At 36.8% G+C, this 16,299-nt stretch overlaps 1 protein-coding gene across 1 annotated transcript in view; it reads right to left on the bottom strand.

Annotated features, from left to right (window-relative positions):
• Positions 1-16,299, bottom strand: part of TMC1 (transmembrane channel like 1) — a 397,602-nt gene that overhangs the window by 375,115 nt on the left and 6,188 nt on the right. The window contains exon 2 of the mRNA XM_060102312.1: positions 9,416-9,597. The gene's annotated coding sequence lies outside the window, so the exon portion shown is untranslated. The remainder of the gene's footprint in view (positions 1-9,415; positions 9,598-16,299) is intronic.

The raw sequence follows: 16,299 nt of genomic DNA, 5'->3' as shown, positions 1-16,299 counted from the left end.
CTCCGCAACGGGAGAGGCCCCAGCAGTGAGAGGCCACAGCAGTGAGAGGCCCGTGTGCCGCAAAAAAAAAAAAAAAAAAAAAGAACAACTGAAAATGTAGGCCCCAGATTTGTGATGGCTGAATCCTAAAGGCAGTGCCTAAAATATCAAATGTCTCAACTAAAAGTAAGGACAAATTTGGGAACAAGCTAGAGAGGCTCTTAAAATTCCAGAGTGTAAACTCCCATCTTATCTCCCTAGTTTTCAAATTTATAAATGAATATATTTTCAAAGTCTCTACAAGCTGAAGGATTCTAAATCTAGGCCAAATAACTGATTACAACAAAAAGAATATTGGTTAAATATATTTTCTCTCCTTTCTACTGAGGAACAAAGAAGAGGACCTAAGCTAAATTTGTAACATTACAATTTTTTCAAAATGTGAGCCAAATAATAAGTTCTTAAAGAACAGATAGATTTTCAAGGCAAGTTGTGAATTCTCTTTCTTGCATCCCTTCAGAAGTAAGACAGAAGTGACTCTGTGTGGCTACATGACTTGGGTCCAGTTCTGCTTAGAAGCTGGTGGGAGAGATAACTGGTACTCTGAGGCTATAGTTGCTTAATGTGATAAGAAAGTTCTAGTGCATCTAATGCATCCATGCTGATTTTTCCCTCTACAAACCAGCATTTTAAGTCAGAGAGTGTCATTTTCACAAGCTTGAGCCAGCCTACATTTCCATTATTATGAATGCTCATAATTAAAACTGGAAAGAATATTTCAGTAAAACTTTTTTGAAATAAATTTAAAAAATAAATTGGGCTCATAAGTAAAAAAACTGGAAAGAACAGTGGAAATGTAACATCTCAGAAGCATTGTGCAATTGGGTAGAGTAAAAGGTAAGGAGGGTTCCTCAGGAAACTAAAAAGTGCTGGATTTTCTACCATTTCTGATATATAAATATAGTACTAGGAAGAAGAAGTATGAACACATAAGATACTCTAGGCCTGGTTTATTGATATAACATTAGGTTGACCTCTACAAAAATACTTATTAGGAATGTCATAATAATAATCATGGATATAATAACTTTACAATTATAATTACAGGTTAGACCAATGCAACCTCCAGGCAAACAAAGATTTTGGAGCAGCATGATCCTCTCCACAAGCTGATATCATATGCATTTGTATGTGTTCAATGTTCAAATGGTTTGGGAACTTCATTTTCAAAAGGCAATTTCAAGACCTAAAATTGTTTTCCTCCGTTTAAAAAAAATATATGTTTGAGAGAACCAGCTAGAGAGTTACCAACTAATTCATGTAGCAAGTATTTTTTAAAGTATTTACTTAAATACCAGTGCCTGGTACCATGATGAGCACTGGGACACAGAAATGGAAAAACAAACATGGTTTGATGATTATGCCAGCTCATATATAAAACATGTTCATTAATATGCCACATTACCTATGGGGGGAAATAACATACTTTCAAAAGTGATTTTCTGCCTCTGGTTTAGCAGAAGGTGCTAAACCACAAAAATTCACAATTCTGTGCACACACAAAAGTTCACAATTTCTTCAGTATGAGTGTGGAAATGTACATATACTTTGGCCTTGAAAGAGAAGTGTTATTAAAATTTTAATGATAATAACTACTGTTTATTGAGTACCATTATTGGGCCTGTATTTAATATTAACTCTTTTAAACAACCCTGAAAGTAGGTATTATTTCCATTTTATGGATGATTTATGTTGAGAAGCCCCTCCCAGAATAAGCCCATGATATTCTGAACAATTTGCAGTTCCAGAGCAGCAGCTGCAGCTCATTTTAAAAGATGAAACAATAGTGACCATTTACTGAACATTTACTCTGTCCTTGTACTGTTCTAGGTCCTTTACATTTATTGTTTCATTGCATTCTCACAACAACCCTACACGATACATAATAATGTATAGATGTAGCAACCGAGGCTCAGAGAGGCTAAGCAATGTGCCCTAAATCACACAGCCAGTGAATGACCACCTAGCAGAGTTACCAACCTGGGGCTCTCTGACCCTCAAACACTTACTCTCTCCTCTCTAAAATATCCCCACACTCCACTGACATCCACTTCTCCAACCTCCTTTAATGCTCTGTCCTCTGCCTAAAATGGTCTCCTCTGCCTAACTCCCTCTCATTCTTCAAGGTCCAATGCAGATATTCCCTTTTCAGTCCCAACCACCCCAGGCAAAATTTGTAATCATAGCATGTGTTTTTGCTACTAGTCTAGCACTTATCACATATTATTGTAATTATTTGTAAGTATTTCTCTCCCAGGGAGGCTAAGAAGACCTTGAGTGCAAAAAATTGTTTATTATTCATTTTTGAGTTCCCAACACATAGTAAACAGCTTGGCACATAGACTGACACCCTAGGTTATTAGGTGGCAGACCTAATAACTCACACAAGCCTGTTGTAAATTAAAAGAACCTATTAAAAAGTGACAAAAACAATCTTCCTGCCTTTATCTGTGAACCATATTTTTTTGCATGTTTTTATTTGTCTGTTTAAGACCCTCAGAAAAGTAAATGTCACCACCTCTCCACCCTCTCTATTTGTCATTCTCCTAACAGGTCATTCTAGCCTGTTCCTGCGTATTTCTGCCTTCTGAGAAAATTGTGCCTTCTCCTAGTTCAGAAAACACAAAACAGAATTTTCACAAAATCTGTCTTAATTTTGCCTGTTTCCTGGTTAACTAAGCTATACATAGCACAGAACTTCTCTCTGGATTCTCATCACAGCGATAGGCCTATTTCTTGCCAGTGAGAAATGTGATGACCACAAGGGAGTCTACTAGTGCCAGAAGGAAGGAGCACACTGAAAAATGGTGCATGGCTTATCCCTTCAAACAGAGCAAATGCATTTTTGTTTACCAATGTTTTATTTTCCTGTAAGGAGATAAGTAAATGTTTTGATTCCTGATTAACAGATTGGAAAGCAAAGATATAGAAAGAGTAAATTATTTGGCCTAAATCCTATTGTCCTAGAGTTTGGAATTTAATCCAAAAGTTTTTACCTTCCAGCCCACACTCAAACTAAAGACCAAATTTTCAGAAAATGGACTGTAGCTCTATTATTTTCTTTATCAAGACAATCAGGTCATCCCTTTAAATAACTCCTTTCTGCTTTAGAAGTGATATTAATAGACAATTATCCTAAAAACTTATATGCAAAACAGGCTAATAAAAAGATCTGGCTTTTTTTAAAGTTTATACTGAATAGAAATATTATAGATAATTGGCAGTGCTGTCTGGACAAAGAGTTATAGCTTTGTGGTATAAACACATAGACTGCATTTCCAAATTAGCTCAAGAAATTTCCCATTTCTTAGAGGGCAGGCTGGCTGCCAGCTCTCTAAGAGAGAAAAACACACCCTCTTAGAACATGAATCATTACATAGCACATAAAGCAAGTGTGTGAACACACACACAAACACATACACACACAGAGGCATTTTAAATAATTGCGTGAGACTTTACAAAATATCCCTTCACCACATATAAGGTGCACATTTTATCAACCAAGATCAGGTTGTCCTTTTCTCATCCATGCTGTCATAAAGGGTAGGCTATTTACCAATAGCATTGCTACATAAGGCTCAAGATGTGCTGTAAACAGGGGTGCCAAACACACAGAGAAGATGACTCAGAACTGATTTTAGAGTACACACTTGTAGGCTGAACTTAGTGCCTGCAGCTGGTTATTTGTCAACCCTGCTTTAAAAACAGATTGGTTGACCTTTATGCCTTGAACTAGTTATCTTCTAAATCCCATACCTGAAGTGCAACCTTCTTAGAGAAAGAAGACCTAATCAATGCTTTTAGCATAGGTGCACTAAGATGACCATTCTTTGGAAATGTGGATTAAAATTTTGAACAAGGACAGAGGTGAGCTCCCCAAGCTGAAACACAACAGAACACCGGAGGCAAGGTGACCAGAAACGAGAGTGGGCATTTGGATGGCTCCCATCCATGTCATAAATGAGTGCAGTGAGTGTCCTTATTCTTTTTATTGTAAATATTCCAAAGTACTGACATATTACGATCAGATGGATAGCTTACAATTGAAACAAGGCCAAAATAGTTCCAAAATCCAAAGGCAAAGGAAGCCAGATATCGCAACATGCGTGCCTAAAAAGCAAGTGTAAAGCACACAATAAAATATAAAAAGAAAACTTACAAGAATAATAAATATGCTTTTTAACTGCCTTGAGACAACAGATTCCTCACAACAATCAGTTCTACATTAGCTAGCAAAAAGAGCTACTGCATTGGACCAAAGATTTTTTTTCCCCTTTATAAAAATTTCTGATCTCATCATAAATGTTATGGTATCACTGTCCAAGGGTCTTGGAGTTTAATGCATATTTTTAGACGTTAATTTAATAGAGTAAAACCACAACTTGCAAATTTCTTTTCTTTTAATATTGGAAGAATACTTGTCTATTTTATACTACTTTTTGAAAAACGTTTTTTAATAAGGCATTTTTGGAAAGAATATTTTACATACTTTTTTCAGACTAACTCTACTTCTTTTTAATAAAAACTAATCCATAAAAAGTAAATACAATCAAAGAATTAAAAAATAAATACATTCCCTATATTAAAAGCAACTTTTTTCTTGCATGGTTTATCAGTAAACTCAAAATACACTTAAGCTGATAATTAAAATGATCTATAATTGTCTTATCTTCACTGTTAAAAAGTCCTAGGATAAAATGAGAATGTTTGATATTAAAAGCTGTGCTTCCACCCAAATACACTGCAACACCCCTGAAATGATAGGTAATGAGGACATTGTTTCCTTAGGTTGCTTCTTAGAAGCATCCATAATGCTGGGTTTTTGTAGAGGTGTAGACATTTTCTTTGTGTTTTTGGTTGGTGATGGTGGTGATAGCTGTTTATGAAAGCCATCAGATATGGTTATTTATTAATACAGATGCCTTTAAAATGCAATGAAGTCAGGAAAGATAAAAAGTCATCTTACAAATACAAACTTAACTCTTCTATCAGTCCTAAATAACTGTACAAAAAGTGAGATTTGGCTATGAAAACAAAAAATCCTTGTCTCATTATTTCTATCCTTCTCAACGTTCTCACAAGTTATATGAAAAGTTACACGGAGAAATGAAAGGATTTTTGACAATATTTTATTGAATACATAAAATAATTTTAATCAATATATAGGGTAATATAAAATAACTCACTCAAAAATTAAAACTCCTCAAATTAAGTTAACTCAGTCAATAAATGTATTTGTTTATAATCTGGGTGTCCAGTCATATAGATGTTTTTAAAATATAAGAATGTAAATATAATGTGATGATTTTGGTTAAAAAATTAATAAGCATAAGCATAAAATAATCCATTATTTTTAAATGGAAAATACAGAATGGAAAACAATACTTTTACAGTTTGTTTTGGTTCTTATTTCTAAATAATATGTTTATCAATTTGGAGATTTTCTTATTAACTTCCTGTAACTGCAGAGGAGAACTGAGCTCATTACAAGACTCCACACCTCTCAATTTTCAGGATTATATCACTATTTTTAGTTTCACTATTCATTATCTTAAAATTTAAATAATTTCCTTATACCATGAATTTGTTTTTATTTAAGTCTTTTTGGGGTTTTTTTTTGGTTTGGTGTGTAAAATATGTCACACATTCAGAAAGTCATAAAGCATAGATGTATTCTAAAGCAAACATCCATTGGCTACTCAGATCAAGAAGAGCAATACCAGCCCCAAGAAGCTCCCTCCATACTTTCTATGTCACAGCTTGCTCCCTTTTCCTTAAATGTAACTCTCTCCTGATTTTTTTGGTGTTCACTTCCTTGTTTTGGTGCTTTACATTTTTGCTATCTAAGAATACATCACTCAACATTACAGTCTGGCCTGTTTTTGAGTTTTAAATAAATGGAATTATGCATTATATATTCTTTTACATTAGCCTTTTCTAGCTCAATATAATGTTTATAAGATTCATGTATATTGTAGCATTCAGTTGTAGTTCATTTTCATTGCTATATAGTATTTCATTGTATAATTATACCACAATTTATTAATACATTCTCCTGTCAATGGACATTCAACTTGTTCCTATGTTGAAGCATATGAATAAAGCTGTTATAAACTTTCTTATACATGTCTCCTGGTACACATGGGCATAGATTTCAGTTGGATATACACCTAAGAGAGGAATTGCTAGGTCACAAGTACAGTATGTTTAGTTTTAGTAAATAAAGTCAAACTACTTTCTAAATTGGTTAAACTAGTTTCCATTCCCACCAGCAGTTGTAGGAGAATTCCAGGTGCTCTACCTCCTTGGCAATCCTCACTATCTTGTCTTTTTAATTTCAGCCATTCTGATGCATATGTAGGAGCATCTCTTTTCATTTTTAATTTGCATTTCTCTGATGACTAATGAGATTGGGCACCTTATCATATGTTTCTTGACCTATTAGATATTTCCTGTTTTAAAGTGGCTGTTGAGTCTATTTGCCCATTTTTGTACTGAATTGTATTTTCTTACTGCGTTGTATGAGTTCTTCATATATTCTGGATATAGGCACTTTGTTAATTATATGTGTTCCAGATATCTCCTAACCTGCAGCTTGCCTTTTTACTATTTTAATTATTTTTAATATTCTTAATTTTACTGTAATCAAATTAATCAATCCTTACCTTTAAGGTTGGTGCTTCTTAATGTCCAGTATGTTTAAAAATCATTCTCTCATGTTGAGATCATGAATCTATTCTTCTATATTATCTTCTAAAGCTTTATTGTTTTGCCTTTCATAGTTAAAGGATCTACAATTTACCTAGAATTGATACTTCTGTGTACAGTGTGAGTGGCTTAAGTTGGTTTCTTTTCCCAGATAGAGCATTCTCTTTTCCAATGCTCAGCAATGTCATTTTTGTCATCAATATTTAATTTTTTTGTTAATTTTCAACAGATTCTCTCGACTCCTTACTGTGTAAAATGAGGGTGTTCGTACCCTTACAGTTGCTTCCCCTTCCCGTGCCTACCTTTCATCTGCCAACATCTGTCAGCTAGAGCTTTACTTTAACATCATCAAAGCCGAGTGTTTATATTCTGTTCTTAATCAAGATTAACTCCTCCATGCTTCGTGCATAAGTTTATTTTAAAAGCTGATAACCAATAAACAAATTTTTTTTTACTGCAAAGAAAATTTTATTTTATATTTACTAGTCACGAATTTGTCATTAATTATTACATAAATGCTGCCTAGTGCCATTAACCAAATGGCATGACCATTTTATGTCTACAATTCACTTCTGTATTTACAAACATAATTTTCATGAGTCAATAAACAAATTTTATATTATTACAACTATTCATTACATTATTCATCATAGAGTTAGAAAGTGCTAAAAATTACATTCTCTTGCCTATGCTGCTGATGTCACTATCCTTGTGTCACTCAAAGGAAAATACACTAGTGCCAAGATTAGAGTCTCCTGTTACATTTTACCAATTGTTGAAAAAATAATCATGTGTTAAATTATTTTATATTTGGAACATGATGTTCTGGTAAAGTGTTTTGATCTAGTTAGAGTTTCTGGTTATTCTTTTTTACCTTCTTAAGATTCATAGGCTTTTCCCACCATATCCTAATATCCTGCAACTTCTCATTAGCAGCAGCTATTATTTGAAAGCGATTCTTTTCTTTTCCTTGAAAACATTTTTTGTAGGCCTGCCAATCTCTGTCCTAAAGTAGACCAGTTTTCTTCCTTGGCCTACTACATAAATGACATCCTTGGATATTATTTCATTATTCTCCTAAACAAGTTTTTTTCTATAATATATGCTTGAGAAGAGGTAGACCAACTGCAAGGTTAGAGGGAGCACAACCCACATAGGACCACCCTCACGTATGACATCGGCTGCAAGTTTGAGGGGTTCTCCAAATCACACTCAGTTTTGATAATTCACCAAAAGGACTCACAGAACTCACTGAAAGCTATTATATTCATGGTTAAGAGTTATTGCAGAGAAAGAATACAGATTAAAGTCAGCCAAGGGAGGAAATAAATAGAGTAGAGTCTGGGGAAATACCCAGTGCAGAGCTTCCATTGTCCTTTCCCCATAGAGTCAAGACAAATTACTTCTCCAGTATTGATTTTTAACAATAAGCACAGACGCTTGCCAACCAGGGAAGTTCATTAGAGCCTCAGTATTTAGTTTTTACTCAGGCGCCATTACATAGGCATGACTGACTGCCCTCAAGGTCAATTTTAATCTCCAGTCTCAATTTTAATCTCCAGTCTCCAGGCCCTCAAGGTGTGACTCAAAGTCCCAACCTTGAATCACATCCATTACAGTTTGGCTGCCCCAAAGCTCCCAGGAAGACAATAACACCCCATCAGGCATGACATTCCAGGAGTTTAGAGATTACCTCCCAAAAGCTGGTGGCAAAGGCCAGACCTCTTGTGGGGTAAGTTTAAATTATTTATTAAACAATCCCACATCTTCCCCTTTCTTGGTTTTCACCCTTTCTTTACTGGAGTACACCCTCAAGTAAAGGTTCATAGATGTAAATTCCCACTTTAAATCTTTATTGTTCTAAGATTTCACAATGATATCTCTAAATACGAGCCTTTTTAAAATTTACCTGACTTGGCTTTTATGGACTGTTTGAATTTTAAAATCTCCCTTTAGCTCTGGAGATGTTATTTCTATAACAATTCCTTCCCTCTACCATGAGTGCTTTGTCTTTCTAGAATACCTACTAGTTGGCTATTAGACATCTTGAACTGATTTCCAGTTCTGAGTCCAAAGCTTCTCCAGGGTTCTTCAGAGCAGCTTAGTGACTTCTATCCTTGCAGTCCGCTTCTCTCATACTCTAGGGTGTTGTTTTCTCCTCTTCTTCCTCTCTGCTCCACTATAAACTTAATAAAGCATGTTTACCTCCTTCTCATCTACTCATGACCACTTATAATTCTCCACATCTCTGTGGACTACAAATTTTTTTATTCTTCTAATATTATTTTAAATTATTTCTGTGAGAGAGGAATAAATAAATGTGCTCACCTTGATGTTGTGAACCCTTATGAATTAAAAAATTATTTTAAAGACAGGTGGCTTTTATCTTCACAGTATGTTTCCTATGACTATATCAGTGGCATGACACCCAGCAATGAATGCATTCCCTGAACCTCGATTACACAATTCCAGGACAAGAGCATCTTAGGAGAGGTATACACATAGAGCCTTATATGACACTTCTTCCTTTATCATATTACATACACAAGATATCACATTATAAATATTAAAAGGAAAAAATGACCTCAGTGACTTTATTTTTAAAATTTATTTTCAAAGCTGTTCCTATCTAAAGAAAAACAACAGAAAAAAAGTATAAAACTCTTACCAAGTTCCAGATGGCAGCTGTGGTGTACAAGAAAGAATGCTGGCTTTGGCATCAGAAGACCTGGGTTTGAGGCCTGGCTCTGCTTCTGTTGTCTCTAACTTTGATCGAGTTACTGAACTTTTCTGAGTCACAAATTTCTCTTCCATAAACAAACATGTGTCTGTCTCACCACTGTTGTGAGGCTGAAAACAAACAATAGACATGAAGGAACTTTATAAATTTCAATGTAAATAGAAAATAAAATACACTTTCCAAATGACTATATTCTCCAAGGGAGGTTTTGTGCAGAACTCACAGAATCTTTCAGGGGAAAAAAAAGGTCTACATCTCCGTGACCATCTTTTCTCAGACAAGGAAAAAAAAAAAATCACTCAAAAATCACCTGAATTTTCCATGGGTTCCACCACATAGATAAACATGCCCAATGGAGATGATTGTAAAGATAATTATAGACTCTAAAAATGTTATATAAAAACAAGTTCATAATTCTGAGCTTATTCACTTACCCTGTCCATCAGCAAACATACAATGAATGCCAACAATATTCCAGGCCCTTGAAACATTTTTTTTTTTTTTTTTTTTTCTTTTTGCGGTATGTGGGCCTCTCACTGTTGTGGCCTCTCCCGTTGCGGAGCACAGGCTCCGGATGCGCAGGCCCAGCGGCCATGGCTCACGGGCCCAGCCGCTCCGCGGCATATGGGATCCTCCCAGACCGGGGCACGAACCCGTATCCCCTGCATCGGCAGGCGGACTCTTAACCACTGCGCCACCAGGGAGGCCCGAAACATTTTTTTAAAACATCAATTAGACCCACTACTTTCACTCACTCAGAAAGCTTCCTGTTTGTAGGGGGGAGATCATGTATGTACCCTTATACCCATAGTACAGTATTGGGTATAACAAGCTACATATGCCTGCTGCAAACTAATAAGAAATGGTACTTCAGCCTTAAAAAATTAGTGGGTGATATTTCATTTCCCACCTATGAGAGTCACAAAATTCCAAAAGTGTGACAATATACACTATTGGAAACAATGTCGAGAAGCAGGGTCTCACAAACATTGGTGTTGAGAATGTAAGATGGTACAAACCTTATGGCAAAGAACTTGGCAATATTTAACAAAATTAGACATAACTTTATCTTGTATTGCTTAGACTCAGCAATCCCACATCCTGGAATGTATCCAAGATTCACTATCAAAAAATGAAAAGACAGGCTTCCCTGGTGGCGCAGTGATTGAGAGTCCGCCTGCCGATGCAGGGGACACATGCCGTGGAGCGGCTGGGCCCGTGAGCCATGGCCGCTGAGGCTGAGCGTCTGGAGCCTGTGCTCCGCAACGGGAGACGCCACAACAGTGAGAGGCCCACGTACTGCATAAAAAAAAAAAAAAGACATATGCACAAGTCTATTCACTGCAGCCCTATGCATAATATAAAAAACTGGAAAAAACCCAAATGTCCATCAATAGGAAACTTGTTGAATAAAACATGGTCCACCCAAAAAAAATGGAATATCACACCACCAATTAAAAGAAAGGGGGTGAGAGTGAAGGTCTCCAGTACATGATCTCCAGAATATGTTGTTAAATGACAAAAGCTAGGTGAAGATATGCATTAGTATGCTACTATTTGGGAAAGGGGAATGTATAAATAAATACATATATTTGCTTATTTTAAAATGGAGCAGGAGAAAGAATAGTCTTTTCAATAAATGCTGCTGGGAAAACTGTATACATACATCCCAAAGAATGGAGTTGACCCTTATTATACCATATACAAAAATTGAAATGGTTCAAAGACATAAGTATAAGACCTAAAACTACCTATCTCTTAGAAGAAAACACTGGATAAAAGCTTCATGAAAAGAGAGAAAAAAAAATTTTTTTAAGAAAGAAAAAAAGAGTAGGCTTTCAATTGGGTAAAATAAGTAGAGGAACATTCCAAGAAAAGGGAACTAAGTTCACAGATATAGGAAAGTAATGCTTTGTTCTGGGAACTGTGAAAAGCTTGGATTGCCTGAAGAATGGGTTCTGTATAGAAGATATGAAGAATAGGCCATAAAGGAGAGGGCCTCTTATAACAGGTTAATGCATGTGGACTTTATTCCATAGGCAATAAGTAACCTTGGAAGGTTTTCATTTTCAAGGGGATCCATAATAAAATAGAGCTTAATATCAATAATATTTTACTTTTGTATTGATCTTTATTCTTTTTTTTTTTTAAGACCATGCCACACAGCATGTGGGATCTTATTTCCCAGACCAAACCCGAACCCCCTGCAATGGAAGCGCGGAGTCTTAACCATTGGACCACCAGGGAAGTCCCTTGATCTTTATTCTTTACAAATTGCTTTTACATACATGATCTCATTTGATCCCCGCCACAATTCTATACTGGAGATGTTATTACTACTTGTCAGTAGAATAATCTCTAAACAAGACATAGGTCCAGGTCTTATATGATTTCAAATTCAATCTGCTTCAAATCTACTTCCATTGTAGGAAGACTGATGTTTTGAAGTTGTGTGCAAAATACACTAAAGCGAGAGGATACTGAAGGCAGTAGGGCAGCTCCTGAAGAACAAAGGAACTGCTGAGACAGAGGTGGCTTTAGGAGCCAGCGTTTAGCCAAGTAATTGAAAACCAATGAGCAGGCTTCTTCTCTTCTAGAAAGTTTGACTCTGCCACGAAGGCAGCGGGAACAGGATTATGGAGAGGATTTCAAATTTCTTTAAAATTCCCCCATGGTACTGAGCACTGTCCTAGGCACAGAGCGCTGCCAAATAGGTGCCTGGGGCATTCATTCCTCTCCATGGGCACTAACACTACATGCCAAGGACCGGGAGAACCTTAATCCTTACAGTGTTCTGAACTGTACTACCTGCTTCCAATTGCCTACTGCAGACCCAGATCACATCACTCCAACAGAATGAAATCAGATGCCTCTTCCAATATGACAAAGATATGTTTGTTTAAATGACAACTGTAGGATTCTGCCAAGGACATGTGGGCCATGTGAAAACTGGAAGCACAAAGCTCACAGCTGTTCATTTCAACAGTCAAGAGTGGACAACTGGTAAGAATCCAAACAATTTTTTATTGTTTAAGTCTTAGGTGCTCTTGTTTTTCTAATAGCTTCCCTGCTAATGATGCAAATTTGATCTCTCAAAATAAGGATTTTTCAGGAAACATCTTGCATATGTTAACAAAGACGCATTTGATTTGACTTCTCTAACACTGAAATATAAAGTGATTAAGATGAAAATTTCCTAACATCATATTACCTTTAAAGGTTATTCTAAAATAGTTAAAACATTAAACTCCAGCTTTGTTTCAAGGCCCCCTCCAGGTTCTGTCTTGTCGTAAGCTGAGCCTTCACAAGACTCCAGCACTGACTCACTCACCTAGTTCAGACCTTTCTTCAGGGTCCCTGAGTAATGCTGATACAAGTGTTAAAGCAAAGGATTAACAACCCTCATCCCAATTCCCTCAAATAGTAGTTTTCTTTTTCTGCTTTTTGTTTGCTTATTGTATTTTAGCTCGAGAAATCATATCTTTACAAGAAATCTTTTGTTGAAGTCCACTATATAAAACTGCTAAAAGCAGGGCTGTAGTTGAAGGAGACAGGAAAAGAGGTGAGACCTGATTATTTATCCTCCTTTGGGCCCAAAGCCTTTGGCTGGACACAGAATAAAACAGTTGACCTTAAAGATTTCTGAGGTAACTTAGAATTTGAGGCATGATCTTCAAGATTTAAGGTGAGTTAGACCAACCTCCTGGGTGTGAATAATAGAGCAGTCTACTTGATCACTTCACTCATTCATTCTTCCCACAATTATTCACTGAATATTTACGAGGTGCCAGGCACTGTTCTTAGCACAAGGGATATAGCAGGAAACAAAAGAGACTAATTTTGTGCTCTCATGGAGTTTACAAGATAGTGGGGCGAAGACACTTAATAAAGACATAAATAAAAGTATATATGTTTGATGTGATAGAAAATGGATATGAAGAAAAGTAAAATAGGATAAGGGATAGTAAAAGGGTATACACATGTTAGTGTGCATGTGTGTGTGTGTGTGCTCTTTTATGTGGTGAGTTGGGAAAGGCCTCCCTTGTGAGGGTGACCTTTAATCAGGGAGTCAATAAAGTGAAGTATCTGGAACAAGAGCTATTCAGGTGGAAGAAACAGTAAGTAGAAAAGTGCTGAAGCAAGCGAGTGCTTGGCATGTTTGAGGAAGAGCGAGGAAGCCAGAGTGACAGGAGCAAAGCAATGAAGAGTGACAGCAGTAGAAGATGAGGTCAGGAGGATATCAGCTCCTCGGGGGAAGAGGACAGATCACCCTCAATGTTGCTCTGCAGGGGCCAGCTGCAAGTTATGGAGTGGGTGGTCAATAAACATGTGTTGGAGAGAATCAGAAAGTCCACTGTTTTAATAAAAAGAACAAATTAAAGAGTATATATAATTTCTTAGTTCTTCCATGAGAAAGTCTGAGGTGGAAATTTTGTAATGTATTTGTCTGATTAGAGTCCAGAACATCTTCTCCCTCCCTAGTGACCCCTGCCTTGGGGACAAAGTGCCTTCAGTGTTTTCAGGGCCACATCTCCCACCAAAGTCAGTTTCTGATGTTCTTATTGCTCAGATTACATAGGATGGCATGTTCCAAGGAAAATGATGACTAGTGAAGGATGAACAACATTAACAGATTAGATCCCCTGGCACACAGAAATCACTTTTAGATCAGAAAAGAAACAAACTGTTGCAAAATCAATGGCCTTGCACTGTAGCTCTGAGCGTCACAGAACTTCTGTCAAGTGTAGTTTTGGTCAATGATGTCACTCCCTCAGCCACTTAGAGCTGCATTAAGCACAATTCCAGAGCTAAACTGATATTATGAGGTAAAAATTGGTTGACTCTTTTACTTGTATTTCTGGGAGCAGGCCACTTTTAGCATAATTTCTTAAGAGGAGCAATTTTCAAATGAGGTTTTATGGCAGGCTTTGTGTTGTGTTTCTTTTTTGTAAGGATAGCCATCATTCCCTCTCTTGGGACCCACCATCCGCCAAGAAACATGACTGATTTCCTGGTTTTCTAATCCCCTTTGCAATTTGTGACTGAGTTAATAACAGCAAAAAAGTCATTCTATTTGCAACTCTAAATATATCAAGATTGCCAGACTGTTCAAGAAAAAAATGCAATCTTTGCTTTTAGATTTTTTCTTAAAGGGACATTTCATCTTTGTTGTAATGAAGCTAATTCCAGACTACACACCAAAAAATGCCATAAATCTGTGCAACATAGATAATGAAGTAACTTAGACTGTTGACTGCAGGTGAAACAAGGAAGAGTAGAATCTTTTGTAGGCCTATTATGAGGAGAAGCAGGACATTACATTTAAACTGCATGACATTAAAAGTCAAAAAGTATAGGAACTTTTGCTGTCAGAGAGTTTGTTTGGTTTGGCTCCTCATCAGCATCCTTTGTGCCCTGATATATCAGAATGCAAGCCAAGTGGTAGGCCTCTTATCCTTTTTACCTTTTCCTGTCTCACAGGGAAAGGTACTGACCCTGTGGATAGGGTAAGTCAGCAGCTCTGACCTTACCATTTATACAGCTGAGTTTATGAAAAGATATTTATTCACTGCCAGTAGTTCACAATGAAGGTCCTGCCAAACTCCTTGATGACCATGAGGCAGGTCATCCACTCACCTGCTCCAGGTATGATCTCCCTCACCTCTCCTCAAAATAAATAGCAGTTGGACTAGGGTGACCAACCATCTAGGATTGCCCACAACTGAGGGATTGACGGGGACCTGGGACTTCCAGTGCTAAAACTGGGAAAGTCCCAGGTGAAGCAGAGGAGATGCTCACCCTAAGTTGGATCCCCACAAAGTATGAAGCAGCTCTTGACTGGGAGCTGTGGACAGTGGGCCTTGGTGGAGTTGCACTGCTCCCTTTTACCACACCCAGGGTAAGGCCTCACTGTCCAGGCCTTTGAGGAACACCATGTAGAAGTCCTCTCATTTGTCCAGTACCAGGGTAACCTCTGACAATTTCCACGTTAGCAAAATGGGGATAATAATTGTGCCTACTTCTTAATTCTTCTCTGAGAATTAATTAACTTAATATTAATATGTATAAAGTGCTTACAGCAAAGCTTGGCACTTAATCAGGTTACCTGCTGTCATCATGGTCATTAGTTCCTGGATGGGAGAGAAATGATGCAGGACTTCACACTGTAGTTGATTCTCTCCTAGTGAATCTTAACCATCGTATGCATATTATCTTTTCAAAAGTGAAAAAAGAAAGAGAGAGGAAGGAAGGAAGAAAGAAAGGAAGGAAGGAAGGGAAGGCGGTAGGGAAGAAAGGAGGGAGGGAGGGAGGGAGGGAGGGAGGAAGGAGGGAAGGGAGAAAAGAAGGAGAGATTACGGTTAGTAAAGTCAGTTAAGATTTACCTGCTTTCTTAAAAAGTAATTCTACACACAAGGACTGACATTTGAGCAAGGTCAAAGTCCATATGAAAAATATTTTTTAAATGCAAACAATTGGTATTAATACATGGCATTTTCAGAATAAGTTACTGCTCTTATCAACATTGTTTATCATAGTTTAGAAATGCAATCTGACCATCCACCAGTAGGATAATGATTAACATAAATTATGTTAAATCCATACTCAAATTTTGTTAATTGAATTTGTTAAAATAAATAAGGTCAAGATTTATGCACTGATATGGAAAAGATCCCCAAAGCATACTGTTGCAGAACAATATATACAGCACAATTCCATGTATGTAAACAAATCACAAAGACGTCTGTCTCTCTCTCTATATATAAGTACATGAATGCATAAAATAAGGTTTGAAAGTATAGACCCATAAGTAC

This window comes from Mesoplodon densirostris, chromosome 6, assembly GCF_025265405.1.
Source record: "Mesoplodon densirostris isolate mMesDen1 chromosome 6, mMesDen1 primary haplotype, whole genome shotgun sequence".
Taxonomy (NCBI): Eukaryota; Metazoa; Chordata; class Mammalia; order Artiodactyla; family Ziphiidae; genus Mesoplodon; species Mesoplodon densirostris.
Note: the sequence above shows the minus strand (reverse complement) of the source record. Positions and strands in the feature narration are given on the sequence as shown.